The sequence below is a fragment of the Papaver somniferum genome, chromosome 2 (genome assembly GCF_003573695.1).
Source record: "Papaver somniferum cultivar HN1 chromosome 2, ASM357369v1, whole genome shotgun sequence".
In the NCBI taxonomy this organism is placed as follows: domain Eukaryota; kingdom Viridiplantae; phylum Streptophyta; class Magnoliopsida; order Ranunculales; family Papaveraceae; genus Papaver; species Papaver somniferum.
Genome location: NC_039359.1, coordinates 204,528,976 through 204,540,367, shown reverse-complemented (window position 1 = coordinate 204,540,367; position 11,392 = coordinate 204,528,976). Strand labels below are relative to the sequence as shown.

Sequence of the window (11,392 nt, the reverse complement as noted above, 5' to 3'; positions counted from 1 at the left end):
TTTGAATAGGGTTACACTCAATAACTTAGGTTTTGCTAATATAGATGCATAACAACATAAGTTCAGCAGATTATAAAAGAGAAGAAGAGATGAGGTTTTTTCTCAAACAGTTGGTGTGCAGTCTTGGTTGGGTAAAGAGGTGTTGAATTGTGGATGCTCATTTTTTATAGCTTGGTCTTCCTCTGCAAATTTGAATTGAAATAATGGCCAACAAACCTAATATTATAACATGTCTTAATCTTCACCATTCAATAATAAAAATCGACGGTGACATAAATTTCAGTTCTATCTTCGCACTGGTTCTTTACTAAATCCCGCCAAATCCAAATACAAATTCTTCTAACAGATCTTGTAGTGTTCCTTGCTTATCTTAATCTCCAAATCCCCCCCTCTTAAATTCTATACAATCCACAAAACTCAAGACATAACATACTTTTTTCTTTACAACTCAAAAGTATAAACTGATTTTAGATTTAAGCTTAACTATCATCAGAGGAACAACTAAAATGATTGTTTCAGATCCACTTTAGAAAATTCCATTTAAGTTTACTGTGGTTCAAAGCTCTTAGAATTTTGAACGGGAAGGAGAAGATCAACTAGATGATGAACAAAGCGCAGAATGGCTTATATTATTACATACCCGTTTAAGGAGTAATCGATGTTCGTCCATTTAGTAACGTGGAACACGATCAGCCGTTTTATTCAAATTCATAAAGGTTCTAACAGGAGTGGAAAATTTCGTAAATGCTACAACTAACCATCTTTTAACTATCATAACAGCTTGACAAAAACTGTTGATCGACTTCGTTTGACTATCGGGTCAATGATCCGTACAAACTTACCACCCAAACGCAAAGACATACCAAAATTTAGGACCAAAACACTAATTTACTCATTTTGTTCAGAGACTAAGATTAGGAGTGAAGCATGCCAATCCTGAAAATGATTTTCCTCGAAGCGAGCCAATATTTTTTTTCCCTTATACAGTGATATCCTGATGATTTTCCTGTGTACGATTAGAATGTCACTAATATGTGAGGTGTCAAAGGTCGCAGAGAATTTTTTGAACAGAGTAGCATAATTAGTTTGTAATTCTGACTTACAAATAGAATACTACTACAAAAATAGACGATTAAAGTTAAAATGAAAAGAATCAATAATCAAAAATGATCATAAAGAAAAATTATAGCTTCCGGAAGACAAATGCAAGATAATTAAAGTGGTAAAAAATTCTTTTTCTTTTAAATAAAAATGAAATCCATGATTTTTATTAATAGGGGCCAGAAGCGCTCTAGAATTGAAACTTTTGGCTCAACTTTCAACCATAGGTCAGGTCCTCAAATCATATATACAAATGTTGAACCCTCTTGAGAATGCTACTATTCAATGTAAGTGCCCTTTCAGTTAATATTTTTCCAGCGGCAAAATCTTTAAGGAAAGGGACTTATTTTCTTATTACAAGGAGAAAGAGCAATTGTCGGTAGACCGGTGGTTTGGACCGTTCGTTTTCATTTTTTTTTTTCATTTTGAAGCATTTTTGGACCGTTTGGTAATGGTGATGCAATTCCTATTCCAAATAAAGAAATGACTTCGTTTAAGATTTATAATTAAACAAAATGTTGCAAATAATTTGCAATTCTAATCAAATCTAGATGCTTAAGCTGAGGTACTAATTTGTCTTTTCGCAAATCGCAGAGTTGTTCTAGTTGTATTAGAGTAGTAAGGGATTCGTCAAATTCTTCTCTTACTTTTCACATTATTTCCTCATATTGATCAGTTGTGTGTGTGTTCTTTTAACTATGAATGGACATAGGCTAGGGTGGTAGAGTGGCTATAATAACCGGTGCAGCTGGAGGAATTGGTGAGGCAGCAGCGAGATTATTCGTTGAAAATGGTGCTTTTGTTGTGATTGCTGATGTTCAAGTTGAATTAGGTGATCAAGTTGTAGCATCGATTGGACCAGAGAGATGTTGTTACAAACACTGTGATGTTACTGATGAAAAGCAAGTGGAAGAGACTGTGGCTTATACATTGGAAAAGTATGGTACTCTTGATATCGTGTATAGCAATGCCGGTATCTTAGGATCACTGGCCGGGTTCTTGATTTAGACATGAAAGCATTGGAGAAAACTATTGATGTCAATGTCTGTGGTGGTGTAGCCATGATAAAGCATGCAGGTCGCGCTATGGTAGCACAGAATATTCGCGGATCAATCATATGTACAGTAAGTATAGGAGGAACTCGGGGTGGGATAGGACCACCAGGTTACACAGCATCAAAACACGCACTTTTGGGTGTGGTTCGATCAGCTTCTCGCGAGCTCGGGATATATGGAATTAGGGTTAACTGTGTGTCTCCCTATGGAGTTGTTACACCAATGACATGTACTATCCCTGGGTTACGGACATGGTTAGATCCGGAGTTTATTCAAGAACAAATGTCTTCAATTTCGAATCTAAAGAATGTGTTTGAAGGGTAAAGATATCGCAGAGGCTGTTCTTTTCCTTGCTTCGGACGAGTCCGCTAGCATCAGCGGACATGATCTTGTCGTGGACGGAGCATTTCCTGATGAAATCAACACTTTCCCTGTTAATATTCCTAAGATTGCAGTAGATTTAGTACGATGGTACGTTAGCAAGGTGAGACTTCCTTTCATTCTCTCCACATTTGTGCTGTGCCTACTATATCTATGGTTTTCTTGGCCAAATTATAGATAAAAGTAGACGTTAGATAGGTAGTTCTATTTTTCTGTTATGCCTAGAGAAAACTGTTGCCGCTTTTAAAAAACAAGCTATTAATTTGTTAGTTTTGTTTTGTGAAGCTATATCAGTGTGCTTATGTTATTAATAAATGCTAAGGCAAATTTCTCTTGTGTAATTGTATCACCATATACAGTGGATCTGATGTCGTTGCAGGAAATCCTACAACCACATTCCATAAATTTAGACAAGATTCTAAATAATCATCATGGAAATATTTTATTGTTTATTAAGTTCTATAATTGGTTACAAGATAATAAAATGACTTTACTTGCTCTCCAAATAAATTTTCTCTCTCTAAATTTCTTGTCTAACACTCACTTCAGATCTCTCTCCAATACACAGATTCCTTCCCCTTATATAGGGTACTACATAGTGGATGATAGCTAATAGATCCCCTATTTTCGGAATCACTGTGCGTTACAATCGCTCATGTACATTCGCTCAACTTCGCACACTTTACACTTTCGCACAGATCATCACACTTTGCTCGTGACTACGCTGACATCATTAAATACATCATCCTAATTTTAGTATGTGCGATGGTCTTCGCTTACATCAGATGACTTTTACTTCGCATACATAATGAATGTGCGATATTTCACTCCTACATTTTGCCTCTTCTCATTTCGTTCTCTTTATAAAGTGAGAGATATGAAGAATGTCCATCTTATAATATCGCACATGCTCGACTTTTCATATTCTGCTCTGCCGACACATTTCCAGAATTTGAGCTTTCCTTACTTACGCGTGTCTTTTTATCCACTCGTTATCTGACACGTCCTTATAACCGTCTATTATTATCCATTCATTCTTCGCAATTAATGAAATAAAATCTCGAAAATCGAGAGTAAATTTTCCTTATATATCTTCTTTCATCTTCTTCTTTCTTCTTTTTACCTTCCTTTTTCTTTTCCCCTGCTTCTGCACTTTAACTGTAATTTTCGTCCGTGATCTGATTAAGATACTTTTTTTTACTGTGATTTCATTCACCTATATATCCCTCATTCTCATTCTTATAATGGCTCCAGCTGGTAAAAACATGGTAACTGAATTCACTAGGTTGAAAAGAGAATTTTCCACAAGAGGCTTTTCACTTTCTCTTCCTTCCCATTGTGATTATTCATCAAAATTCAATCTTGAATTAATAAACTCTGTACAGTGGTCTAATCAAAAGATCATCATTTCATTAGGACAGCTTTTGAATAATCTTCTCATCCTGTTGTATAATCCAGAAATTCCCTTATTCTATGAAATACTATCTGATGATCGATTCGCAAGAAGTATATTTCAATTAAGTGGAGATGCTATTAGAATAGCTTTAGAATTCTCTCGTCGCGCAGCAGGATTAGGGACCTCTTATTCTTATGAAGTGCGAAATGTATTGTACCGTGACAAAGCCATCAACCCTTCAGAGTATACTATTGATAATTTTTTCAAAAATTACTATGTTGCGATAATGAAGAATGAATCAACAAAAGGGGCATTCGCTTAAGAAGGAAAGATGGTATCACTGAAGCTCAGAAAATTATGCGAGATGTTGATTGGAATGATAAGTCGAATAGTACTGCTCGCAGATCTAATGATTCATGCTGACTTAATTGCCCTATCATTTTAGTTGGTCTTATGTATCTGGAAGAGCCGCTGATGGTTCTGATCTTCCCCATCCTGCGAATATTTCTACTTATCAACCCTGGAAGTTTGTCTTATCTGATAGTGAGAATAAGAAGATGGTATGAAATCTTCGCATTATTTTCCATAATTTTGCGTAACCCTGTTTTTTCCATTTCTTACTTTCATACTCTTCGGGTAGGTTGAAACTTCGGGTACTAAGGATACTGGGAAAACCAAGAAACTCGCATCTAAATCTGGGCCCAAGATTTCTTCTTCTGATCTTTCTAGGAAGCGTAAAAAATTTTACCCTTCTTCAAGTTCTGAATCCAGTGATGATGATATTCTTGCTTCTGAAGATCCATCGATCTCTTCTTCGATGAAAGAATTATCCAACTTTTTTTCTGATCCTATGTCGTCTCTTAATGATGGTGACTAACAACGCACTTTTGGTATGGTCTCGAAAGTCTGCGATGCTCCTATTTTGGATGATCCATCTCTTCGCGGAGCTTCTTCTGCTGTAAACCCAAACTTCTAATATGCGATTGGTTCTTTGGTAATATCTATACCTTCTTTTATATTCTTTCTAATCTTCCTCTCCGATTCATAACATCTTTATTATACTTTTACAGGTATCTCGCTTATCATATGCGGTTTCTTCGGATTATCAAAGGAAACTTCTCAGTTTGGGGAAAGAAAATACCAAACTTAAGGCTGAAAATTCTACCAACGTTGAATTACTTCGCGTGGCTCGAGAAATAAATGATGAAATCATTGGTACGTAATCTTTGATCTTCACATTCTCCTTATTTTACGTGTAATTAGCATTCCTCATTTTTTTATATTCGCAGATATTTATAACCTTTCTGATGAGGCATCTAACTTTCCTGATGAGGAAAACATCTTAATTCCTCATAAAACAATTATCCAACCGAAGGATTTGAGAATTAGCCGGGAAGAGTTAAGATTGAACACACTTAATAACTTCAAACGTCGTCTTCATGAAAATAAGAAGACAATCCAACTTTTTGAAGTAAAGAAGAATAAAATCATTACTGAAAAATATGAGGTCGCTCTCAAGGGTGCGAAAGCACTAGAAAAATTCCAAGAAACTATTCTTAAAGTTCAAGATGAACGTGATTCAGCTTTGAGCGAAAGAACGCACTCATTGAGGAAAGAAATTTAATCCGTTCTCGACTTCTCATAGAAAGTGAAGCTGAATTTAGTTGGGATGCTAGAGTTCTGAATAATGCTAGGGAAAATTTAGCCGTAAATGTGAGCCTTCAGTCTGAACATTCTGCGCTGGTTAAGGACATTATTTCCAATCACGAAAGTCACTTGCTTTTTCTTTCATATTCGTCATTTCTTGAATATGACATCTCTTTTAAGTCTAACCATTTTTTTATATTTCGCATATAAAGAAAAGAATTATATGGAGAAGATTGAAGAGTTAAAGACACAACTTCCTGCTAAAGAAAAGATACGTCTTGAAGAAACCGAGAAGTTATCAATGGAGTTATCTGCTCGCAACTCCAAATATCAGCAGTTATAAAAGAATTATATCCTCATTGTTTCAAATAATGGTAAGGATGCCATTCGCGCTCGTGATGCAGCAGTTAAGAAAGTATGTGTTAATAATGGCATTCCTCTCTCTAAATATAAATTTGCAGACGTCCCTCCCAACGAAGTTGTTCCTGATATTATTGATAATGAAGAGGAATATGAAGAGTATGAATAAGAAGGAAACAATTCTGAGGCCTAATATAATGATGAAGATAATTAGTTATTTTTCACTTGATGTAAATTCTCTTTCTGCCTCTTGTATATCTCCACCTCTTTTAGAACTTTTTCTTTAATATATACCTCTAAAATGTTAACTTTCGTCCCTTAATTATTAGTTTTCTTTAACCTATATTCGCATTCACAAATATCAAAGTTCTATCTTTTTTGCACATACATAAGACTGTCAAATAGGATAAACTTTTTTATATTTGTATTCCTATTCTTGCCTCTGCTAGTTATCACAGATTAATAGGCTGATGAATATAATGTCGCTTTCTACTTCAATCACATTTTGTATCATGCGAAACACTTCGCAGGTAACTTATTTTTATCGTGAGGTCTTATTTTTCCTTCCTAATAAAGGTATTATCTTTCCCAAATTTTCTTTGTTCTTGTGCGACGAAATCGCAGGAAGTCTTTATACTGTAGTATATTGACCCATTGATCTCGCCTTATCTTTTTCTTGTATTATTGCCTCTTAAGGTTATCTTGTGCGTAAATATGACAAGCCTTAATACTCTCGTGAGTAAAAAGCCTCATGACATTTACGTTTGTTGACACAATTCATCTCCCTAATGGAGGGCGTCGTCCTTATATTCCCCCTGGTTGTCCCTTCAAGGAAGCTTACCTCTACCGGGTTAAGGTTGGATCCTCCTCCGGTAATGCAACAACCAGTTGATTTCGCAGTCTCTTATCCATCTACCGATAAGGTTTATGGTTACGAGACCGCACTCTAAGTGGGATTTCTTCGGACCGAGTGCATCACAGTCAGGACTTGTCAAGAGTGGCAAGGCACGCTCCAGACGCCCAGAGCACTCTTGAATCAACCGTGTACCTTGGCTCCCTGATCGAGTTTCTGCACTCCTTAAGAGAGACTTTGTTACCTTAGTCTTCCAATCTAAGGCAATCAACTTAGACTGAAAATTTAAGGCACCTCTCCTGGATGGGATTTTTCGTTTTTTCTCACCACAAATCTCCATAACTGAAGTTCCATGGTCGATGTAGCTTTCCCTTGAGTTATGCTTATCAGGTTTTCCCAAATGTGACGTACATAGGTCTTACTTTTTTCCCCTTGAATTTATGAGAACTAGGGTGCACGCTACAGTTGGATACCTCTCTTCTGTGGTTATATACTCTGTGCCTTATACTAAAGTCTTACTTTAAGGTCTTACATTTGCCTTTTCTTACTAAAATAGAAATTTTTCATTCCATTCTTATTTTGAGTTATATAACTCTAGTACATAGAATTCTTACTAATTTCTCATACATGAAGAAAGATATTCATATTACTCTTCTTCTCCTGTCATCTTTTGTATTTCTTTAAGTTCATTGATGCTTTTCAGAACATTATTTCGTATGATATATTCAATTTCCCATGTGCGAGTATCATCGCACATGGTACTTTTCTTCTGAGAACACAACTTCTGCTTCTGTACTCGCTCTCCTTCTTTAGAGGTAATCTTCCTGACTCACTTGGTGTTGTTTTTCGCAGAAGATTCTGCTTCAATATCCTTCTTGTCTATCTTCCCAGATTTAGACACTACATCCACCATTAATCTTTCACCCTTTTGGCTATCCTAGCATGATGCTTCCAATTTCTTCGTTTGTATTCTCGCTCTTCGCACTTATCAATATCGATTTCCTGACAATTTCTACCTTCATTTGTATCTCCTCTTATTATGCCTAGACCTTGAGGTAAAGGAAATTTTATGCATTGGTGAAATGTCGAAGGCACACCCAAGATACTATGCAACCATGGTCTCCCAATCAGAGCATTATATGGTGATTCAACATCAATAACACAAAATACGATTTCTGTTGGCGTACTTCGCAGTGGAATTCTCATTTTGACTTCTCCTTTTGGGTTGCTCGCAGCGCCATTGAATCCATAAATTTTGTAAGTTGAAGGAATTAAATCGTCATCCCTTCCTCCCATAGTCTTGTATGTATGATAAAAGAGAATATCAATAGAACTCCCAGGATCTATGAATATTCTATTTATAGCCCAAGTATTCGCTTCATCTTCTTCGTCATCATCATCATCATCTATTTTTTCTTTTGGATTAACTCTCAACTTTACCACTAATGGACATTCATGTAATTCTCCTTCTCCTGGTGTTTCTTCCGCACTGAACGAAATGGCCTGTTTTTGCCAATCCTTTAATGGCGATATCTTTGCAAGGTTAAGAATTTCTCTTCCATCATTATCTCTCGCATACACACGGCTTAAGATGTTGTCATGAAAATCTTCTATATTTTTGAAAGAATGTAGAATCGAATTGCAATATAGGTTCTTTTCCTTCGCACATACTTCAATTACAAATGTATTTTTCTTTCTCATCACCATATGTATTTCTTCCTGGTGGTGGTGATGGTAGATTCGGTGGCTGCTGTACTAAGAAATGGTTCAGTTTTCCTTGCTCAATCATTCTCATTATGATTTTCCTCACATTTCTGCAATTATTTGTTGTGTGACCATGAAAGCGATGATATACACAGAATTCTTTGCTCCTTATGCCTGGTGGTGGCTCGTGTCGTACATTGTGTGGTTCAGGAATTTCTTCCATTAGTATAACAGCTTCCCAGACTTTGTCTACTGTAGTATTCAACTTTGGCAAGCTTATTGGTTCCCAGATCACCTTTCCATTCCCTTGTATTCTATTATTATATGGTTGTTGACCTCCATAACCATCCATGGGGTTATCCATTCTTTGAATCCTGTTATTTTTTCCCCTAGCTTGGGATTGCGCTTCTTTATATTCTCTTTCAAACTCCTCCTGGTCTGCACTACCCATGGCTACCAGTTTTTGTTCTATTTCTGTATTCTTCTTTCCTTGATTTCCCTGTGATGTACTCGCAACAACATTTTTCATCCTTGGGAGTAAACTTGCATTCCTAGTGTTCGCATTAGGCATTGCAACTGGATAAGATTCCATGTCTCTCTGCTTCTCCTCAAGTGCAATATACTCTTCTTGAAATTCACACAACTCTGACATTGTGATGGTGTCTTTTATCCTGAAAATCTGTGTATATAATAAATCTGTAGCAAAAAGAGCATTGGCAACGGCTAGTATAAGAAATCGTTCATCTACTCGTCTTGCCATTTCACTACACATGGTTCTCCAACGTGTTGTTAGATGACACAAACTTTCATTGACCCTTCTGCGAAGTCCAAAAGCTGTCTCAATTCCTAGTCTTGACATATTATTACTGATATATTTTCCTAAGAAGACGTTCTGTAAATGACGAAATGATCTAATTGTTCATACTGGTAATCCCTCAAACCACTGCAAGGCTTCTCCAGTCAAGATCGCAGGAAAATATTTACAGAGCACCGTATCATTTTCTTCCCACTGTAATAAAGATCGGTTATAGGCTTTTATATGTTGTACTGCACATGTACTACCATCAAATATACTAGTGAATACAGGTAAATATCATTTTGGTGGTATTATTTCAATTTGAATTTGCCTTGAAAAAGGTATTTTTCCAGCTTCCTCTACTGCTTCCTCTAACTGCCTCCTTCCACCATTTTTTTGCGTAGTCATCATTTCTCTCAATTCAACCATTTGTCTGAGAATTTCTTCGCTCATAGTTTGGTCTAAATCTTGTTGCATAGGTCTTTTTAATCTGGATTGTCTTAATCTATTCTCATGATTATTCTGACGTATATACTCCTCAATCTCTCTTTCTTCAGTTTCTTCTCTTCTTCTTCTACGTATTTCTCGTTCAAATCTCACACGTTCGCAAACAACGTTGTTTCTCTCTTCCTCTTGTTCGCGTGCATATTGATCCCGCAACATTTGTCTACCATGTAATAAAATTCTCCCTTGTTCCGGATCATGTTCTCCATCATTATCTGATGTGTAACGAGTATGATGACGTTCAGTTGCATCTTGAAGTCGATTGTTCCTTTGATCTTCTTGTTTGCGACGACGCTCATGTGGCTGTTCATATCGGTCATGTATTGTGCTTATCTCTTCGCGTTGATCTTGTAGATTATCATCTTCTTGCGAATTCTCATCAATATTATCTAATGTTTGTTCTCGCCTGGCATTTCTTCGATTTGATCGACTTTGTCTTGAAGAACTTCTGCTGGTTCTTGATATTTGTTCATGCAATCTGAGATTCTCTTCTCTTAAATCATCATTCTGTCGTATCAAATTCGCACGCTCTTCATCTTCTCTTTGTCGCTCAGCAATCAATCTTTGTCTAAGTTCTTTAAGTGTCATATTTTATCCATTTCCTTCAATCCTTCCTGCATCTCCAGTTCTCTGTGTTTCATCTTCGGTAGAGTTCGTATGTGAAGTATGAATACTCACTCTATCATAATCAATATCATTATTTTGCTCTTATGTACGTTGTAGTCGATTCGGAACATCATTTCTTAGATTTGTTCTTTCTCCTTCCTCTAATTGCTCATGAATTTCACCTCTTCTTCGTTCGGAAATTCTTTTACTTCTTCTGGATGCTGCCGCTTGCTCAATAGTAGATCTAATTCTTACCATTTCCACTTTCTTGTATTATCAAATGAAAAACTATTTTGAAAAGGATTGAAAAGATGTGATAATGAAAATCTCAGATATTGAAAGAAAAGTTCTAGGTTTTTTAATTCTGGAAACTTGATTTTAAAACAGATTCACCAACAGGATATATCACTCCAAGCTGTTTCTAGCGCCAAAATGTAGTTGCAGGAAATCCTACAACCACATTCCATATGAATTTAGACAAGATTCTAAGTAATCATCATGGAAATCTTTTATTATTTATTAAGTTCTATAATTGGTTACAAGATAATAAAGTGACTTTACTTGCTCTCCAAATAAACTTTCTCTCTCTTAATTTCTTGTCTAACACTCACCGCGGATCTCTCTCCAATACACAGATTCCTTCCCCTTATATAGGGTAATACATAGTGGATGACAGCTAATACTTTTGTACGATCGGTTCACTAGGTTCTATACCACTTAAACCTACAGAAAAAGCACTTCGGTGCGCCCCGGTTCGGATTGTTCTCTGCCACTCGGTAACATTCAGTCCCCCACTCGTTCAAGTTGAATCCCCTATTTTAGGAATCACTGTGTGTTACAATCGCTCATGTACATTCGCTCAACTTCGCACACTTTACACTTTCGCACAGATCATCACACTTTGCTCGTGACTATGCTGATATCATTAAATACATCATCCTACTTTTAGTATGTGCGATGGTCTTCGCTTACATCAGATGACTTTTACT

General features: G+C 36.4%; 1 pseudogene; it reads left to right on the top strand.

Annotated features, from left to right (window-relative positions):
• Nucleotides 1–1,354: 1,354 nt before the first annotated feature.
• Nucleotides 1,355–2,909, top strand: LOC113352611 (annotated as a pseudogene).
• Nucleotides 2,910–11,392: the final 8,483 nt, after the last annotated feature.